This window comes from Cupressus sempervirens, chromosome 1 (genome assembly GCF_028749045.1).
Source record: "Cupressus sempervirens isolate cs-2001-9-10 chromosome 1, ASM2874904v1, whole genome shotgun sequence".
NCBI classification, from domain to species: Eukaryota; Viridiplantae; Streptophyta; class Pinopsida; order Cupressales; family Cupressaceae; genus Cupressus; species Cupressus sempervirens.
The window spans coordinates 159,835,705-159,859,120 of NC_143118.1; the positions used below are offsets into that span (position 1 = coordinate 159,835,705).

The following is a 23,416-nucleotide window of genomic DNA, read 5'->3' on the forward strand; positions in this document are numbered from 1 at the left end:
CTTTATGCTTTCATGCTTTACCTCCTCCTCTCTTTGCTTTGTAGCCTTCTGACTCCTTAAATAGAAATATGGATTGCCTAACCTGCTCGATTCTCCCTCTCCAACTTTTGGGTTTCAAATAGATTAGGTAGGATACAATGTATCCACCCCATATCTTGCTCTTATCTAAAGACTTTGTCTAAAGTCCAGTTGTATTCTCCAAAAATGTTTTACATGGTGTTCTGTGCCACCAACTCATTACTCTTATCTTCTATTTGATTCACAAAATTCTAGATAACAACCTTGTCGGCTCAGATCTAGTGAATCTTCGATCTTTGAAATAATGTAGCAACTTGGCATTATTGGTTTACTAGTGCTCGACACCTTCTATGTTACTCGACACTTGAATCCTACTCGGCATCTGATCTTCACTCGACACTTGAATCCTACTCAACATCTGATCTTCACTCGACACTTTCTTGACTCGACACTTGTTTCTTGACTTGGCACTTGTTTCTTTACTCGGCACACACTAAAGTTGAACTTGCTCAACTTCAACTAGGAATTTGTTTGTCGTTAACTAGCTTGCTCAGATCTCTCTCTAATAAACTTAGTTAGGCTTTACAAATGACTTAGCTAAAACCTTACATCTTTGATGTGTTTTAGTTTGTCCATTCTCTGTGTCTTAGAGTATGTCATCAATAAACTATTTCATCAATGGCTTAGCTGATCTTTGTACTTCATTGCAACATCATAGCTTCAACCTTTCTCTAGGTGTTCTAGTTACATCTTATTGATTGCCTCCTTCTTGTCAATAAACCAATTGATAGTATTTGGATCATTAAAGCAATTGTCATTCTTGCAAGTAGCAAGTTTGACATCAATGACAAAACAATGATTGAGAACATTCTTTACCAGTTCCATTACTTTTTATGTATGATCTCTTCAATCATTTCCAACAATCTCCTTCATGATCTTTTCAATCATTTCCAACATAAGTGTAGATCCAAACCCTTATTTGTTTATTGAGTGAAGTATTGTGAATCAGTATACAAAGGAGTTAGGTTTTGTATGCTTCAAGAAAAATTGTGAAGTAACCAAGTATTTTGTATTTTGTATTTTATGATGAATGAAATTTCTAATCAATGCAACTATATGAATTCCTATTTTAGCCAAATGTTTGAAAAGAAAATTAATAAGTTAGAATAACAAGAGATTACTAAAAGGGAAATTCCTAATGGACATAAGCCAAAGTAATAATACATCTACAAATTAAATTATCAAAAGGATCTGGTAGGAAACTAATGAAATTAGGATAAATGCTTCATCAACTCCACTGATACGCTTGTTGATGGGAACTTTAATAAAAAATTTTCTTTTCACATTCCATCAACTCATGAGGCCACATAAAGTGCATTCACATGAGAAAAAATACTATGTAATAACAAAAGATGATCATTTCTACAATTTTTGTCATAGTTGCAAAATTTGTTAACATAAGGCGAATACTAGAATTAAAAGATCTCACAATCATAACAATAATAAAGCCATTATCTCCATTATTATTCATGAACATGCATTCACAAAAATAACATACTCCAAAAATATTTACTAAGAATGAGAGCACCAATACATATATTAATGGATAAAAATATTGGCCTTTGAATACATATTATATCCATGTATTTAAAAGAAATCCTCTCCTCCTTTTCTGTTAGGAGTGAGAAGTCTTCTAATGTAACTCATCCTTAAAAACTAATAAAATAAAGCTATTTGGATACAAATTGACTCTCTAAATGGTGCATAGTAGGTATCCACCCTTGTTTATATCAATTCTTGTTGATGGATGTGATACATAGTTAGATCTATTTCAGAATTTGAAGTTTTTAGTTATGTTATGTATGATCTAGAATTGAAATGGATTATGTGGTGATTATAACTAAGTTGTTTAATAGGTTAAATTTTTGTGTGATACTAATTCAGCCCCACTCCAATAAACTTCTAAAAATTAGTATCAAATCTTTCTTCTATTGGAAGAATTCTAACCACTTGAGAGTTGAGATTTTAGAGATGGAGACTTAGAAATTGGGAAATATGATTGAGAATCAAATGATTGAAATCTAGATTATACTATAGAAACTTGATATAGAAAAAGAGGAACTAAAGAAGCCCTTAAAGAAAAGAAGAGAGATTTATATCTAGCAGAATGACATACTTTATCAAGAGATAGATACAAATGACTGCTTGACAATGAGAATTCTAGTGAAAGTGATGCAACAATAGTAGACCTACTAAAGAAGAGAAACACTCTGAATGAATAATTTATAGGATTGAAGAGAAAACATAAAATTGAATCTATAAGGTTATGTGAGGTGACTGAACAAAAGAAGAAAGTTGAAGAAGAAAAAGTTATGGATGATGAAGACAAAAGACAAATGGGTATTAAACTTGAAGAACGACCATCTAATGTGCAAAATCTTACAAGCACTCAATTATGCATGATGAATCAATTGCTACATAAAAATAAATAACTAAATAGAAAGGACACGAAGATTACAAATATGGAATCACAAAGTGACCAACTAAGGAATGAGTTAAAATGTGAAAGGAATTCTTGAAAAGGATGAACAAACCTAGTGAAGCTATAAGATATTTTGAAGAATTGATGATATTACTGAGGTCATCCAATGATACCTCTAGATTAGGACGTCTCAAGAATTACTCATATAATAAAGAAGGAGAATCATCCAAGAGTGGAGATCAAAGAAACAAAAAACCAAAAATAAACCTACATGCTATCATTGTGGTAAAATGGGATACACATAATTTTTTTGCAAAAATAAGATTGGTAAGAAAAACCCTGAACTTAAGTTTGTTGGTAATTGTTTTAATTGCAAGAAATAAGGTCATCAAGGACATGAAGGTAGATCAAAGGTTAGAAATACACCTATTACACCTAGATTTGAGGGACATTGTTACAATCGTCAAAAGTATGGACATATAGCACATGAATGCAGATCATTGGCAAAATCTATCTGGACAACCAAAAGGAAAGAAAATGCACCTAATAATGGTAAGACTTGCAGTTGGAATGACAATACATGTTATAGTTGTCATTATTGTGGAGAATATAATCATATTCTAGAAAATTGCATAAGAAAACATTTAAGAGGAAACTACAAGAAATTGTTAAATGGAAGCATAGTTTATTTGATTTGTCACGAGACTAGACATGTGAGCAAAAAATGTAGGACCTGAGCACCAAAACCAAATAATGAACACATCAAGGGAAAAGGTAAAGTAGATGCAGAAAAAAAAGAAGAAGGAGATGAACCAAACATGGAAGAAGGTAGAGGCTAGAAATAATGAAATGAGTAAAGCTAAGATCACCCAAACTAATGGAGAAGATGATCACACTACCTCAAACTAATCAAAAGGGTATGTAGGGAGTTGTATTTTCAAATGACTTATCTTATATCAATTCCCAATATGAATTGTGCCAAAGTTCATATTTTCATAAAATAAGATGCATTATAATAGATTTATGAAAAGAACCATGCAATGGAATTATTTACATTATTGGATGATGAGCATCAGTAATACCACCTGTGTTGACCAAGCACTATAACAAGGACTAAGTACTCACAATGACCAAACTAATGTGTTGATCAAGTTAGATGTTATTGTCTGAGTTATACTATGGATAGTAATGGTGATCGAGATAGATAGATTCCACCTAAGTACACATCATTTATGAGAGCCCTAATTTGAATGAATGAAGGTATATAAAAAAAATTTGAAAGAATTTTACACACCTTGCATTCATATTTCAAGAGACTGAGTGATTTAAGAAAATTGTAAAGTCATTCTAAGGTGATTAAAAGAAAATTTTTTATTGAAGAGTGATTGAGTGTTGATTATGAATTGTGTTGAGTTGTTTAGAAAGTAAAATTTTAAAACCCTAATGCAAAAATGGCATCTAGATCATCATTAGCTACAAAGAATCAAGGAGAAATGGTAAGCAATGTTCAATTGGTGAAGTGTGACACTTTTCCTCCACCTAAATACCATGTTATTCTTTAAATTGCTATGAAAGGAGATTCAATAGGAGCTTTATCATCAATTTCACCTAGGGTTATCATGATACATGATGTATGGAGTTGTTACATGTGTAAAATTAGTGAAGTAGGAGACTATGAAATTCATTCGGCATACAAGAAGTTATGTAATGAAGGAGTATTAAGGATGAGTTCAAGATTGTTGAGAAGAAATGGTTAATGCATACCCTAGATTTTTCAAGAAATTTCAAAATTGAACGGATCAAGGCTATGCTAAGCTAAATTCATGACATGGATTTATGGCTAGAGAATAGGCTAATCAAAATCACAAAGAAGATTATTCATGTTGTCTCAGGGTATCCAACATTTGATAAAAGGAAGAAAATGCAATGCAAGAGAAAAGATGCAATTCACCAAGGTTGAGTGGAATGGAAATCACATGCCCATCTCAAAAATCACTAAGCCATTAATTGATTTTGTAGTGAGAGTGATTGCACATAAATTTTACTATTCAAGCAAACTAAATAGTGTGCCATGTCTAGTAGTAGATCAGGCTTGGAATATTGTAATAAAAAACCACGAATATGATCTTGTTGAGCTCCAATAGTTGCAACTAGTTGAGAACCTCTTATTAATAAAAAAAAGTTATGAATTCAATGTGTAAGGTTGGATCACTGATAATGTCTATTTTCTTTTATGTTCAAATTTATTTTCCTATTGTTGTAAATATTGTGTGAAAATATTATGCTACTAGGTAGATAAGTGAGTATATTGAAAATTTGGGAGACATTTTTTAGAATGTGTTAGATGGATATTTTGATCTATTTAAACAAAAAATGAGGAGAAGAACAAGGATTCCTACATTCTTAGTTGAGAATTATTATAATGATGCATGTTTTCTAGTTGACACTGACCACACATATGTATAGGCAATTAAGCTAAGGATAAACTAGTTTAAACCATTTGGATATGAGATTGACATTGATGATGTAAGTGCAACAATTATTCCACTACTTACTAAAGAAATTGATGCACAGGTTGAGTCCTTTGACAAGTATGAAGAAGAAAAAATAAGAATAATAGTAGATATATAGATTTTGCTTCTATTGGCAAGAATGGGAAAAAATGATTGAAGACCTAGAAGGGAAACTAGGCACATAAAATGGAGGGAAAGGACCTTTTATGATCACACAAGGACTTGGAGAAGATCAAGAAAGTAATGGTGATGCAGAGAAAGATGAAGAGTGTGTAGAAAAAATAAAGTAAAGCCTTAGCACTCATCTCTTCACCAAAAAAGGAGGCCAAGATAATTAAAATCAAAGAGCCTAAGGTGAAGAAGACTATAAAGAAGGTAATATCTAAGCCCCTCTCTCCTCCTGCACCACTCAACCTAAGAACCAGAGAAAAAATAATAGCTAGTGTAGAGCCACCAGTCAAAAAGGTTGTTGCAAGTATTGTAAAACCAAGAGAAGGTTCTAGTGGCACAAGAGCAATAAAGAAAAAAATTTCACCCACCAAAGGTCAACTAGAGAGAAGAAATTTTAACATAGAAGGATGATGAAGAAGAAGATGTGGAGAAAATAGAATAAGATGAACTAGGTCACTACTAAGTTGTTGTACATACAAAGCCTAAAACTATTGACAAGGTATGTGACAAATTAGAAACTATGTAGGCTTATCAAACTTTAAATTCATAAAGTATGATACATTGAGTGCAACTTATAAGTTAAAAGTAGAAAAAACATGTTAGGCATGATGGATAAATTTAAGACTACACCTATGGAGATAGGAAATAATATTCCAAATGAATTGTATAGTAGAATTGATGTGAAATGGAAACATGCAATAAAGACTAAGAGATAGATAAGAGAAGGAGCATTAGCTACTATCATGCCTAAACTAACATCTAATCAAATAATTTTTTTTTGGAGAAGTATAGGAATAGATGTCTTCCTAAGTATAGAGAATTTACGGTTTTAAAACATAAAATTGAAGATGTTTTAATAAAATGAAGCATTGTAAATTTTTTTTTTGGATTAACATTTGATAAAGATACTAATAAGAATGGAAAAGGTAAGGGAGTTGAATAGGTAACTAAGAAATATGTATATAATGATCTTGATACATTGGAGGATGCCATTAGACAAAAGGTATGGGAGAGTGAAAACAATACTATAACTATTAAGGATGTTCATAGTGACATAGGTGTGTCAAGCTCACAAGGAAATGTATTGTTGGAAATATAGATTGGGGGGGGGGGGGGGGGGGGGGGGGGGGGTGGTGAATTAGTTACCATAGAAACAAATCCACAGATCCCTTAGATGTCTAATAAAACTAGTTATTGTTGTCACTTGGTAAACATACAGAAAAATGTTATAACTTGGTAGATGCAGTGTATGTTAACTTTAATAGATCTTAAAAATTCACAATGATTAACATACAACCATAAAAGAATTAACATGAACACATGAGACACCAAACTTAACGTGAAAACCCAATATAGGAAAAACCACCAAGTAACTAGCTACTGATTTTCACTCTTCTAAAGTGAGCCCTGTTAGGAGCCAACCTGGTTAAAGGTTACAAAACACACTATTAGGTGTGACCTTGTTAGAGGATTTGATCACCCTATTAGGAGTAGCCATGCAAAAGGTATTTAGAAAAATTCAATAGAACTGTCACCTTGTTAGAGGATTTACAAATGGTTGTTAGACCAACTTTGTTAAGAGATTTAGGAATTACTGCTAAAATGGTGAGAAAGTAACAATGAAATGACCTGAATGAGATGTAACCAAATCGCTGATACAGATCTCTATTATGCTTCACTAGATCCTTCCTAATCAAATAAATATTTGCTACTCCTCAAGGATATCCAACCATCCTTGAAAGTTTTCTCTCACTTTTCTCTTCAAACAATACACTTGCATACTCACTCATTATTCTTTAGAATTCTCAACTTGACCTTTCATATATACCTTTTAGATTAGCAAGTTGGCTCATTTACAACTTACAATTACCAATAATCATTACCTCAGTCAGCTAGAATTAATACTTCAAATAATTAAACTTTATTTCCCAAACTAAAAAAATCCTTCATTAGCCAACCTTGCTCGGTAAACACTGTTCCAGAAAATATTTCTTGTGTTAACCAATTGAAGCTTGGTTAACACTATGAATCCTACAAAATCATTTGAAGACTGAGTGAACTTGGTAAACACTAACTTTCCTTCATTAATCGTGTGAGCTCAGTTAACACTGACTTCTGCCATAAAATCCTTTGATGCTTGAGTGAGCTTGGTAGACACTGTTTCCACAAAGTGATTTCCAAGAATGCTCAGTAGACTCTAAAATTTTCTTTTCTAACTAACTAAGCTTGGTAAGCACTATTTGCCAATTGATATGACATTTGTGTAACATCAAAGACAACACACAATTAGATAATTATATTCAACAATCTCCCTCTTTGGCATTGATGGTAATAGAACATGTCATAGCACAATGAAATTTGAAAAAAAGTCTTTCTCTGACAGAAAAATTTCTTCCTCTTAGATTTTATGCCACAAACTTCTCTAATGCAGTAATATCTTTGTGTGAAGGAATTGCACAACTTCTTCTCAAAATAGTAAACTCTCCCACAAACAAATTTCAAAAAGATATGACAGTAAAATATCCCTCATTGACAACACATGCCAAAGACAACGCATACCAAATGAGTATCAATGTACCTTGAGTACTGATTCATATGTAATGTTCCCATGACTATGCTACATCAACTAATAGATCTTCAATTCCGTTCCTATTCATGCATTACTAAAACTTTATTTTAGTGAGTTTTAGATAGGGGAATGACCTCTAACTTACCTCTTTGATACAAGAATGCGTCCTTAGGTAATGGCTTGGTGAATATGTCAGCAATCTATCTTTTATATGGACATATTCCAATCTGATCTCCTTATCCTACACCAATTTTTTGACAAAGTGGTATTTTATTGCAATGTGCTTGGTTTTGGAATGCATCACTAGATTCTTTGATATGTTAATTGCACTTGTATTATCACAAAACATAACAACTGGTTCTTTGATCTCAACCTTTATGCCTTCCAATAACTATTTGAACCAAACAATATTAGAGTAGTTCATTGCTATTGCAACATATTCTACTTCTGTTATAGATTGGGATGTGCAATTTTACTTTTTGCTTGTCCAAGATACTAACCTTTTTCCAAGAAAGAATGCTCCATCACTTGTACTCTTTCTGTCATCAATTTTTCCTATCCAATCAGCATTAGTAAACACTTTTAAGTCCAAATTTTCTCCAAATTTATACCACAATCCATAATCTTCAGTGCCTTTCAAGTATCTCAAGATCCTCTTGATTACCATCATGTGATTTTCTCTAGATTTTGTTGAAAATCTTACCATTATACCAACTACAAGAGAAATATTAGGCCTTGTATGAAATACATACTATAATTTTCCAATCATTGATCTATATAAGGTCTGAGCTACCTCTTTTGAATCATCATCTTTGGTAAGCTTTAATCCAATACACATGGGAGTTCCAATTAGTTTTGAATCTTCCATAACAAACTTTTTGAGTATCTCCTTGATATATTTAGACTGAGTGATGTAGATACCATTCCCGCTCTATTAAATCTGAAGACCAACAAATAATTTAATCTCACCAAACATAGACATTTCAAATTCCTTGTTCATTTTCTCTAAAAAATCTTTGCATAGATCATCATTCCCTATAAAAAAAGTATCATCCACAAATATTTCTGCCAAAACAATCTTGTTATCTGGTCCTTCCTTGATGTACAAGCTACTGTTATCATTAGTTCTCTAGAAACCAATATGAATAAGAGAGTTATGCAATCTCTCATACCATGCTCTAGGGTCTTGTTTCAAACCATACAATGCTTTGTGTAATTTACAGACCATGCCCTTTTTGTCTAGATTAAAAAAATCTTTGGGTTGCTCAATGTAGACTTCTTCATCCAAAATACCATTGAGAAATGTTGATTTGACATCCATTTAATATACCTTAACCTTTATATGCTACATATGCCAGTAAGGTCCTGACACCTTCCAATCTTGCAATAGGAGAAAAAGTCTCTCCATAATCAATTCCTTCTTCTTGAGAATAGCCTTTACATACTAGTCTAGCTTTATTTCTTGGTACTTTACCATCTTCATTCAACTTATTCCTGAATACCCATTTAGTTCCCATCACATTTTTATCTTTAGGCCTAAGTACAAGAATCCATGTTTTATTCTTCTCAATTTTCTCTATCTTTTCATTCATAGCCCCAATCCAACTTTCATTTTCTAATGCATCTTTGACATTTCTAGGTTCAAAATTAGCAAGTAAACAAGTATCTTTTTGCTGACTTCTTGTCATAGTACCTTCTGATTTGTCTCCAATAATCTAATCTAGTGCATGACGTCTCTTGACATACTTGGTCAATATAGGTTCCTTTCCTTTTGAATGAATTGCATTTTCATCCTCTTGCACTTCAACTTTAGGTTCTGGCTACTTAGATTTGGTAGGCATTTTCTCAGTAGCATCAGAATGTAACTCAGGTTCCTACAACTCAATTTTAACTTCTTGCAACTCGATGAATGAGGAAGACTCAGGAGTAGAAGTCTCCTAATTGACAGATGTATTTGACACAATATCAGGTTCAATGAAAACAAATCTCCTATATTCTTCTCATTCCTTTTTGCTTTCTTCTTCAGTCTTTTCTGCAAAGTCATCAACTTTCACATGTGCACTTTCTATGATTTTGTGAGTAGATGAATTCAAACATCTATATGCCTTACTCTTACAAGAATATCCCAAAAATATACCTTCATCACCCTTCACATCAAATTTTCCTTTTCTAGATTCTTTCAAAATGTAACATTTACTTCCAAATACTTTCAAGTAACTTACATTGGGTTTATAGCCATACCATAACTCATAGGGGGTTTTGAATGAGTCCTTCTTTAGCTATACTTGGTTGAAGATAAGAACTGTAGTGCTAATAGCTTCCTTCTAGTATTTGATAGTAATGTTATTTTCAATCATTAGAGTCCTTATACAATCCATGATAGATTTGTTCCTCCTTTCAGCTATTCTATTCTACTCAAGAGTTCCAAGAGTTGATACCTATCTTTTGATTCCTCTTTCAATGCAAAAGTTATTGAATTCATTGGAAATGAACTCACCACCTCTGTATGATCTTAAGCATTTCAATCTTTTCTCTATTTCCTTCTCTACTCTAGCTAAATACAATTCAAACTTCTCAAATGCTTCTAAATTCTCTCTCAGATACATAACAATCATCATTATAGAGTAGTCATCAACAAAAAGAATGAAGAACTTTTCTCCAGTATAGCTCTCAATTCCAATAGGTCTACACAAATCATTATGCACAATTCCCAAAATATCTCCAGACTGATAGTTTTTACTTTTAAAGCTAGTCTTTCCCATCTTACCAATCTAACAATTTTTGCATAGACCAACATAAGGTTTCTTTATGCTAGGAATGCCTCTTACTTTCTTGAATTTTCTTATCTTTATCATTTTATCAAAATTCACATGACATAACCTTCTATGCTATAACCAACTTTCTTCAACTTGAGAAATAAAAAATGAGCACTTACCAAGTTCAAGATAAAACAAGTTACCTTTTGTTTGTATACTTGATCCAATAAGCTTTCCTTTGTCATCTAGCAGTCTTGCCTTTTCATGCATGAATTCCACCTTGAATCCAATATTGATTAGTTGTGCCACACTCAATAGATTATGTTTTAGTCCTTCAACCCAATATGCATTATCACATACAAGTTCTTTGGTTAATGAGATTTAGCCTCTTCCTTTTATGCAACAAGGTTCATTATTTCCAAACCTTACACTACCACCATCATAGTCTTCAAAATGTTCAAACTTGGTTTTTTCACCAGTCATATGATAAGAACAACCACTATCTATGATCCATGTATCATTTTTTCTCACATGAGAGATAAGTGCCATCTTATCTTCCTCATCATTATCAGATTCATCTTTCACAACAATGTAAACTATTTCATCCTCACTATTATCAAAATCCTTAGAGTCCTTAGCCATAAAACATGTTTTCTTACCTTTATCCTTGAATGATTTGAAATATTTCTTACCATTGCACTTATGACCTTTCTTCTCATCCTTTTTTTTCTTGTTTGGGCACTTGGCTCCAATATGATGAATTTCCTCACATGAAAAATAGATTAGGGGAACCTTACCTTTGTATTTTTCTTTGCCTCTAGAATATTTCCTTGCAAGTAGACCCTCAACAACCTCAAGATCACTATCAGAGCTTTCCTCTAATTCTTCTTCACTTTTTGACTGAGTTCCCTTTATTTTCTTGCCCTTTTCTTTGAGTGAAAGCTTGGCTTCAAATGTAGATTCAATGTTCTTGGAAGCTGGAACATACTTGTCATAGTTATCTAGCTCAAATGCAGTCAACCTTCCTACTATGGCATCCAAATTTATCTTATGATTTGCTTCACATCTTCTTTCTTGAATTGTAGATAGTCTAATTACATAAATGAGAAGCAATGTTCTAAGAACTTTACTTACAACTATTTCTTTCTTGATATCTCCTCTAGAAGCTTTGATTGCACTGACACTTGGTTCGACCATTTCAACATATTTGGCAATGTTTTCATCCTCTCTCATTCTCATCTAATCAAATTTTCCTCTTAGACTTTCTAATTTTTCTCTCCTCACATTGTCATCACCTCCATAGATATCCTTTAGCTTATTCCACATTTCAAATGCAATTTTGCAGTCCTTGATATCATCAGATTCTTCATAGCTTAGGGAAAATGTAATGTCTATCATCATGGTGTTATGAGTCTTCTTCTCAACAATTTCATTAATAGATAATGTACCATAAGGAGTTGTATATTCTTCATCAAGATATTTCAATCCTATATCACCACTGAAAGTTAGATGAAATCTCAGTAGTCCTTGCCATGCTGAAAAGTTATCCCTATTAAGCCTTGGAATTTCCCTCTTGTAAGACATCTTGATCTTTAGCTTAGGTCCTTGAAACCTTTCTTGTAAGAACCAAAAGCTCTAATACAAATTATTGGAAATATATATGGAGTAACTAAGAAGGGTGAATCAATTACCACAAAAAAATCCAAAGATCTCTTAGATGTCTGATAAAACTAATTACTACTATTACTTGGTAAACATACAAAAAAATGTTGTAACTTGGTAGATGCAGTGTATGTTAACTTTAATAGATCTTAAACATTCATAATGATTAACATGCAACCATAAATGAATTAACATGAACACATGAGACACCAAATTTAACATGGAAACCCAATATGAGAAAAACTACCAAGTAACTAGTTACTAATTTTTGCTCTTCTAAAGTGAGCCCTGTTAGGAGTCAACCTGGTTAAAGGTTACAAAATACACTGTTAGGTGTGACCTTGTTAGAGGATTTGATCACCCTATTAGGAGTGTCCTTGCAAAAGGTCCTTAGAAAAATTCAATAAAACTATCACCTTGTTAGAGGATTTACAAATGGTTGTTAGACCAACTTTGTTAAGAGATTTAGGAATCACTGCTACAATGGTGAGAAAGTAACAATGAAATGACCTGAATGAGATGCAACTAAATTGCTAATACAGATCTCTATTCTACTTCACTAGATCCTTCTTGATCAAATAAATATTTGCTACTCCTCAAGGATACCTGACCATCCTTCAAAGTTTTCTCACACTTTCCTCTTCAAAAAATACACTTGCATGCTCGCTCATTATTCTTTAGAATGTTCAACTTGACCTTTCATATATACCTTTCAGATTAGCAAGTCACCTCATTTACAACTTAAAATTACCAATAATCATTACCTCAATTGGATACAATCAATACTTCAAGTAATTAAACTTTATTTCCATAACTAACTGTTGGTGTAATTTTTTACAGTATAAAAAATTAGAATTGAGTCAAAATTGTAGCCCTCATTTTGAGAAATTTAAGCCCTATAAATGCTTTAAAATGCATATGTACCCAGTTGTACCTTTGAGGCCCCTAAGGTGTTTAATGTTTCTAACACCCTCCATTTAGTGTAATGCCCCGCTAAGGGATCCAAAGAATTTCACTAAGTTTGCCAAACAATTTTTTTTAAAAAACATGCAAGTAAAACCATTTACAACTTACGCATAGTAACGGAAGCATTAACATCAATTCAACTGAAAGTAAACATAACATACATAACAGATTACATTCTTTAAAGATCCCTTAACGTTGAATTACTTCTAATTATAACTTATTCATCTAACATCACATCCTTATGAAATAACAATGATACAATCAACATTTTTAAACCATATACAAGTGTTCTTTTTTTGTAATTACATTTTAGTTTAGCTCAATCATCCACTGTACATGTTACAAGGTATGAAAGGCTTAAAAGAATAAACATCCATATAAATAAAGTACATCATCATCCAATATTAATCTATGATGCAATTAAAGTAAATGAAACTACATGTCATACATGATACATCATCACAAAAAATATAAACATCCATTACAAGAGATAACCATATATCACAAACATAAATAACTAAGTGCATGGTTCCTCCCAACCATAAATAGCATCATTAGACCATCGTGGATCTTAGCCATCCCTCCATGCATAACATTCCAAAGCACCAAAGAGATCATCAGTATTATCATAGTAGGAATGCCAATCCTAAAACATCCTACTAACATGCAAAGTAATTTTTAGGATACCATCATCTAACATATGCAAATCATCAATATAAGAAACATATCAATAAATACATCCATCATAAGGTATATCATCTATCATAATGCTCCAAGAACAGAATCAAAATAAATACCAACCAATAAAGCATTAGCCACAGTGTCTCAGATGGATCTCAAATGATAAGAGTGGAAAATACACTATCACCTGACCGCGTGGAACCTAAGTGGTCCACTCCCACCGTGCTGAGGAGATAATCTCAAGTCCCAAACAAGCTATCAATTTACAAAGCATAAATTTTTATAAGTCCAAGAATCCTAGAAGTATACTACTCAAAGGTTCCAACACACACAAAATTGACATCTAATTCCCAGAGGCACACAATGACATGTAGGAAACCTACTATACAAGTGGGAAAGTGTCATCGCATTTATCATGTACAAGTTACCCTGACAGTTAGCTAAACTCCACGGGTCCATACTGATCTCATGCGACCACTAGTATCCTCTCATACTGACGAGGCATACTACGAAATGCATGGTCACAACCCTGCATTCTCACTACTCCCATCCTAGCCTGTACAAGCATTCAAGGCATGGGTGAGAACATCAAAAATTATCTTTTTAGGTTCATTTAATCCCCATTTAGTGTGTAAATGTTATCACTTATTAACCAAACTTACAATGAGTTACCTTGGCAACCACTTAGGGCCCTGGCCCCCATTGCAAGCCACTTCCCAATACTACAAGTAGATTACCTACCCTAAGCTCATGGAATCATAAATCACCATAGTCTTGTACAAGCGACTGTAAAAAAAATCCAAAAGATAATACATAAAAAAGAATCATCAAATATCCACAATATAAGCATCAAATATCCATAATAAGAATCATCAAATCTCCATGAGCATCTGAAAAAGTATCCATAGAAAATCATGACCACAATAGTTCTCTATTGGCAACTGAAGGCATCACTGATAATCATAAGTATCCATTGGTTCTCAATAACTAAAATATATCTCAAGATAAATCACAATATCCATTGGTTCTCAACAAAGCAACCAAGAATATCTCAAAATCATACTGATCGAAGATTCCAAAATGGTTGAGTTAAACATGTCACAACATGACATCTTCAAGAAATAAATTCACATTTCAGTCTCATCATGATGACTAGAAAATAATCCAAGGATAACTGATTGATGACTCAAAAATGAAGACTGATGAACAAATACAAACATTTCATAGAGCATACGATCACATAACCATGGTTGGGCTTATAAAGATCGAGACCAAATAAGATCAACATGCCAACACATCTCATAACCCCCGAGCCTCTGGTAACAACCTAGGACTGGTCAACACTAGTCAACCCAAAACCCAAAACAAGAAGCATATAGAATACACGATGCAAACACATGTTTTGATTTTGCTAAAATCTCATAGTTGAATCAAGTATAGGGGTTTCCAATTTTCTGTTTGCAAGTATACTTTCAAGTGTCTTAAGTTTCATCATTTGACCTACAAGTCAACCCATTTGTTCTCCGATAGCATTATCCTTCCATTATTAAGAATTACATTCTAAGAATAACTTAAAGATAAATATTCACTAAACCGATCATCATTGACCTTAATTAAATTGTTCTTAATATTTAACTAAGATCCATATTCTAATTAATTAACTCTCCTTTAATGTTACTTCAACTTTTGAGATAATCAAATGATCATTATTCATTTATAAAAGAATCAGTTATCAATCTTCGAATAAGAAGATTATAACTTTATTAAAATGATCAATTTAATTAATCAATTCTCATAGGTGCACAATCCATGACCTTTCAACATTCTAATAGTTCTCTATTAGAAACTTAATTAAGTATTACTAAAGTTTGAGTCTTTTAATTTAATCGTTATCATTGTTGACAACCATATAATATCTAAGGTCATAATACAAGTCATAAGACTTATCAACTTCAATATAGATAATCTACAATCTTGTTAAAAGAATTATATCAATTAAATCTCTATTACATAACTTAATTATTAATATCATAGTTATAATATCAACTCAATGAATATCAATTGATTAAAAATCAATTATACTTTAAATTCAAAACTTTAATCATTAAATAATCTTCACTAGATTAAATCTAATCAAACTATTTACACCATTATTTATTAATAGTTTGTTAGACCCAATAAACATTAATAAATAATAACTCATCAAAACTATCATTAATTGATCTTAAAGAAACCTTACAAACTTCATTGGTTAATATTTAACTAATTCTTAGCACGATTAAGGTGTACCATTAATCTATTTAATAATACAAATATATTAATAATTCAAATTGTTGCTATATTATAACAATGTTATAATGTAGCTATGACTCCTTGTCAATATAATAATTTTTATTTAAATCTAAATCCAATATTAATATCTCAACTAAATACCTCCTATGTTGGTTGATAAATAGATTAATTATACTTCTTCTACTATTAACTAATCTTAATTAAATTAGATTCAATTAGATTAGATAATAAACCATATAAAACTAATGCATATTGATAATATTCTAATAAAGGAAGATTGCAATAATATCTTTAATTCATTCCATGCTTTGATATATTATTTTTGTGAAGTTTAAGCATAAAGAACTCTTGGTTATGGAAAATGGAGAAATATCTGTCCTTGAATAAAATAGTCTCAGTACGACATCCATATCTCCCTAATGAACCGTTGGATCGGGTTGAAATTGAAATATGTTGGAGAGGGCCAAGTTGGCCACTTCTGACTAAAGCGATCGAATAAATTCAATCACAATAAAAAGTTATGAATGACTGAGTTTGGGTCTATCTAAGGGGCTGCGACAGGGCAGTTTGTGATGAATTAAGAATTTTCTCTTAAAATAATTGTTCTCTAAATTTAACCATTAATTTCTAAATAGGTTTGACTATAGATTTAGAAACCCTCTTCAAATCTATTTATCAATTTGATTCTAATTCGAACCCAAACCCGATAGATCTAATTCTTTCTCATTTGAAACTAAGGTTTTCTATTATTTTCTTCTCAACCAAATAGCATATCTAGATTCCAATTTCAAATTGTAGAAATATTCACAAGAGTATACAGACACATTTAATAGACATGATGAAGACAGGAAGAGAAATAGTGCAAACGAAATATGTGAATATCACGAGTGCACCTGGACACTGATGCTAATCCACCATACCTCAGAAATCCATAGAAAATTCCTTCCTTCTCCATCATCTGCGACTCCTCCAAGACCCAAGCCAACCGAAACCTCCAAGTGACTAGAAGTGCTAGAAGAAGCATAGAAGCAAGTAGAAAATATATGAGCATATGAATCTTCTCCAATACATGTAAGCTTTGAAGCTCCCATTTTAGCTAGAGGCTTGTAGCTTCCATTAAGCTTTCATTTAAGCTTCCATTAAGCTTGTCCAAACACACTAGGAGAGCCTCTATTTAAAGGCCTCTAAGATGCATCTAGAGTGTCTCTAGAAACAACTAGAAGATAAGCATGACAACCAAGCATGAGTCTTCTCCAACCTTTTAGATGAGTCTTAAGGTTGTAGACACCATGTGCTCAAATAAGGTGTTAACTTCTAAGTGTAGACAACTTGTGCATTCTTAGAGTACAAACCCTTGTGTTGTCTACATGACAACTTTCAAGAATTTGCCAACTCCTATGTGAGAAAATATTAAAATAATGCACATTAATTAATTTAATATTTACTTTTACTCTTTCCAATTTAATTAATTTATTTATTAAATCTCATGCACAAACTTTTATAATTCCACTTTTCAATCTTAATATATTTATATTTTAATCATGTGAGATTTAGAATCTTTTAATAATTTAAATATATATATTCCACTTTTAAATTTTATTTTCCAAAACTTTATTGCTAAAATATTTATTAGCTTTAATAATAATATTATTTAGTCATTTATTTAAAAATGAACTCCAAATATATTATTATTAAAATAAATATTGTCACATTCCAAATTTAAACTTTTAACTTTTATTTTCAAATTTAATTATTTTATTTAATTAATTAAATAAAATAAATATTAAAATACCATATTAATTTTCCATTTAATTAAACCATTAATTAAATCTTTTAATTAGGCTTAATTAATAGAAAATACATCAAAGACTCACAAAGGTAAAATATGAAAATCCATCATAGCCAAAATACATACAAAACCAAACCAAGGGTAAATATCACGAATTACGTCATCTGACGCATTCAAAGGGTACTCAACTCAGATTCTTGTCCTAATTTTCTAATTTGAACAAATGGCTTAAAGGGTTGGGATTTGGACTTGAGAATTTATCTCCCATCTCTTATCATTGAGATAATATGATAGGGTACGCTCATCCTGGCAATTTAGGGAAGTCGATACCCGGTACTTGCAACCTGCATAAAATCCATGCATGTACAAGCATAATATATACTAACTAAATAGGCAATGGCAGGAAGTGGTGCATTGTGTAGATCCTGAATAGCAGGTGACTATGACTCCCTTCCTTAACCACATTAGACACGCCATACAAAAGCAAACACACAAAGCAAACACGCACACCATACACATGCAAGTATGGGGTAAGTATCCATAAGAAAACACATATGATAATAAATTATCTTACTAATTATCATTAATAACTGAAAGAAAAGTAATGATCATCATCAATAATTGCGATCACTAAAAATAATCATCATACATACATGAAATGTAGAGTCTAAGTGTTCTCATCATATAATAAACTGAATCCATAGCACATTATTTGATAATCTCAAAAGAATGCTACTAACCAACAACATAAAACTAGCTTTAAAAGAGTTCAACAATGATAACAAAATGAAAACTAGGGGTAGGAACTACATTTAGTGCATTTAAGTGTTCCATGAAGTTAAATTGTCATTCTGAGTCATTCCGTGAAGTCCTGTTTTGAGCATTTGCCAAATTTGCATTTTACCGTAAGTGTCAAACAGTGATAGGAAGCTGTGTTTGCCATTGAATATCTCACACCCATAAATGTTTTGTGATTCACCACTTTGGGAGTGTCTAGTGTCCATATCTAAGAGACTAGGTTTTGAATCCCTCAAATTTACAATTTTCATGTTGATGCACATTGCACACATTTCTGGGAAGCCCTTTTTGACATACTATAATTTTGACCTAGTTGACCAAAATGCTAAAATTCCTTTTGTGTTGCATTGTAGACATCAGAGACTTGTTATGTTTCAAGTTTTAGCTCATGACGAATTTGTTTGATCAATTTTCAAACGCGATTCCAAACACTATTTCTATCTTTTTACTGGTGTCAGCAAATGTAGATTGTTTGGTACCCCTATTCATGACATCATAACTTGAGATCCGTGATTGCCTAGATCAAATGGATTGTACCACTATGCTTTTCTCTAAAAATACTCCAAGTGTGTTAGTTTGCAAGTCATAACGAATCCATCTACACACTTTTCCAAGTCAATTCCATTTGCAAAAAAAATATTTTTCTACCATTGTTTCCAGTCAGCAAATCCAAGTAGCCTACTTTGACTGATAGCCATTTGCACCCTATTATTTTTCATAACCCCAAATCATAGATTCATAATGTCCTTATGACAGAGAACCAACGCCTCAGTTTTCCTCTCCCCAAGTGTCAATTTGCCTAGTTTCTGAAGCCAATTCTGAACCCAATTTAGTGTTTTTTGACATGTTTTCTTGTAGGAAGTTCTGAAAGGTAAACTTTGATAGTGAATATCTGTTGACCTTGAATTTTTCATGAGATGAGATTTGACCTAGTACAAGTGTGCAAGATAGAGATTCAGTGGGTCAACTTTTAGAGCCTAATCAGGTGATTTGGTCAGTTTTTAAGGCCAGTCAATGAACCTCCTGGCACAAAGTTGACTAGTTGCAAAAAGAGATAAATTAAGTTTCAAATGATAGATTATTGATCAATTTTGATTCTAATCAATTTGAAATGATCAATAGATCAATTCAACATTTCAGGTGTTTGAAAACAATTTTTTTTTTAGTCGGACCCACTTTGGGGCCTGACTAATTCCATCAGGCAAAGTGATTCAAAGTATCTAAAGTGAATGCCTCTATGTTTAAAGTGGTATTGTTCAATAAAGGAATTAAATGGGGATGTATGTGGAAAGGTTCATCTTTTGATGGTAACTATGATGGAAGTGATTCCTACCTACAATGATCCTGAAAACTCTAAGCCGACAAAGAAGCATAATGGATATGGAGCTTGAGGAGTTTATTTTTATTTTCAAGGGTAGGCATGATCATCTTAGAGTAAAACCATCCTCATAATCTTAAAAAAAGCTTATTGGAAGGAAACCTATGGTGTATCTCAACCGTGTTGTAAAAGATAGTTTTGTTGCAAATATTGCTGCAAAGCTTGAAATCATGGAACCTTGCTCTAATGTGAAGGACAGAATAGACTACAGTATGATAGCTAATGCTGAAGCTAAAAGGGCCATTACTCCTGGTGTGACCACACTAATGGAGCCAACGAGTGGCAACATAGGGATTGGTTTGGCATTAATTGCTGTAGCTAAGGGATACAAACTTATTTTAACTATGCCAACATCTATGAGCCTGGAAAGATGAGTTCTACTACAGGTTTTTGGAGCAGATCTTGTTCTCACAAGAGTTTGCCAAGGGCATGAAGGGAGCTATCTAAAAAGCTAAGGAAATATTAAAGAAAAATCCAAATGCATATATGCTCCAACAATTTGACAATCCTGCAAACCCTAAGGTATATTATGAGACCACAAGTCCAAAAGTTTGAGCAGTCACAAAGGACAGGGTAGATAGGTGGTAGGCATTTTAGAGTGAGCCACAATTTTTAAGAAGGTTAGAGTAGCTCATGACACTAGAGGAGAAGATGATTGTATATACATCCACACACATTGAAAGAGGAGCTGCCATGGTTAGAGGAGCATGAGGCCGCAGTCAAATGAATGAACTCACACATTGAAAGTGAGCAAGCCATCTTCAAAGAACAGAGAGTGCCATGTTAAAATAGAGCCATGGTAGGAGAGCCAAGAGTGCCATGTAGGAAGGAATAGATCAGCATAATGAAAAAAAGTGGCAATCTCACACATCTTAGAAGTAGTAGCTGCTATATAAAAGGAGACAAAGCAACTAAATAAAAGGAGATTCATGCCAGTTTGGGGCAAGACACCATTTAGAAGCAGTTATGAGAAGTATATATTGGACACCATCCATATTCATGCTGCTCAGGCTGCCCTGGGAGGTGCTACTAGTAATTCACAATGGATTCAAGCTTTTTTGAGGGTTCATCTAAGGGATCACCCTATACTGGATAACAATGCATCAGATGGATGGATACCCAAAATAGAGCTCCACACTATGAAGGTCAAAGCCGAGTGAAGAAAAACTCGCATCAAATTGAAGAAATTTGCAAGCTCAACTTGCCAAAGTCATATGAGAAAAGGAAGACCACCATCCATGCATTAAGCAATAGAATAGGGAGCCAAGGGCAAAGAACTCAAAAAAGGACTGGCGGCAACATGAAGAATCATATATCCCACATTGCTTGTGGGAGCAGATTTTTATTGTTTAAATACAAATACTTACAACATGCTTTATGTCTTGAAGACCCATGACTTTTGGAAGTTGTGTGTAGCGTGTGGGGCTCGATGACATCAGTCGGGTCGACCAAGAAGGTATTTTAAATGAAAAATAAAAATTGATGACATGGCACCAAAAATTTAGATGCATTGAGATCTTGACACATGTCAAGATCTAATGATGGGTGCATGCCTGCAAAAGCAAAGTGCTCAAGGTTTAAATAATGCGGGCATGTGGAAATCCAACACGTGGCATGGGTATCGGCTAGCAATGATGCGACATAGATGAGCAGATCAACATCGAGGCATAGGATGGTGACACATGTCATAATCCAACAGCCAATGCACGCCTGCATTCCTGAGATGCTCATAGGTTAAAAAATACAAGCTTGTAGGTCCCCGCCTAGGTGATGATGTGGTGATTGAGCAGCTTAGGTGAGACTACCACGTGGTAGTTGGTCAAACATGGGTTGACCCAAATTGTAGGGTGGGGCCAAAAATTGAGGATATAAAAAATAATTTTTAAATTATTTTTTCAAAAGAATGATACGTGAAAGGTATTTTAAATTCAAAAGTTCATTTTCTAAAGTTTAGACTTCAGAATATTTTGAAATTTTTGAAATCTGAAGTTGCAGATTTGAGCTTTGTAACAGAAGGGCATTTTTCAAATTAAGATTTAATGGGTTTCTAGAAGGAAAATATAGCAATATTATATATCGCCAGAATCATGAGAAGATGAACTTTTTTATTATGGAATTCATTTTTTCATAGGTGCTCACTAGTTTAAATTATAGCCAGAAACATAAAATTTGGGGCCTTCTCAGTGGAATTGGTAAAAATTGAAAATCCAGTAAGAGGATCAGTAAAACTTGGTAAGAATGTAGTTGGAGTTCATTTTGCTGAGATTCACTTAGTAAAACTCAAATTTTACCAAGCATTTCATGAAGTTTCAAATATTTTGATGACTCAACAAGTTTTCATTATTTCAACAAAGATATTTGCAAATCAGTAATAGAAAAATGATGAAACCAAATCAGATCAAAATGGGACAAGGGAGAAAGAGGTTATCCAATTACAAAAGATTGAATTCCAAGTGGACAAATGTTAGGCATAGATTAGATCTGGGAATTCATCTTCTCCTATATCTTTCTATTTTTCTTTCATTGTAGAGGTTGGCAGTTTTCTTTAGGTAATACCAGTAGGGTTCCAGTTTTTCATTGTTAGACCATTCATGGTTCTAGTCTTTTGGAGAAAAATTTGCACACTACTGTGATACCAATTTATTTTTGGTTCTAGTTTTAATGCATTCCCAATACTGAGACACCATTTCTTTCAGTATATTCTCTCTTGTATGAATAGCATTAAGAAGGTTAATACAGACAGTTCAGATCTATTAGGTTGTTTCATGTTTTTCATTTCATGCATATGACTATATAATTTCAAGGAAATAATACAAAGAGTAGTAGATGATTGAGTTTCAGTTGAATCTTGTCTGCTTTATCAGTGATCTTCAATATTTTATAATCTTTGACATAGAGCTTAAGTTGTAGTTGCAGTCCCTTAAGGCTGTATGTTATTTTATTGTTTCCTGTAACTCAAAGGGTTATGTAAATGCTTTAGGGAAATCAACAGGGTTGTAAGTTTACTGATGGGGATATCATGTAAGAATGAGGTTCAAATTGAGCATAGGTGTCTATTTACAAGTTAAATAGATAGATTAGATATCTGAAGATACAAATATGTCTCAGATATTCATATGTATGTTTGCGATTCATGGATTTGCCCAATGGTTAAGGCACTGATCAGTTATAGGATCATTAGGTCTTATTGCTACATATGAGGGCTTTTCTAAAATCAACATTATTAATCAAATGTGTTTTACCCTTTTATGTTGAAGGACTTAAAGGATTAACCCTCACTCGACTTATGTGATTCACAAGTTTGCATTTAGCTACTCTATATCTATGTTATTGCATGAGTT

General features: G+C 32.8%; 1 pseudogene; it reads left to right on the forward strand.

Annotated features, from left to right (window-relative positions):
* Window positions 1-20,630, forward strand: part of LOC149576640 (putative inactive cysteine synthase 2 pseudogene) — a 92,932-nt pseudogene extending 72,302 nt beyond the window's left edge.
* Window positions 20,631-23,416: the final 2,786 nt, after the last annotated feature.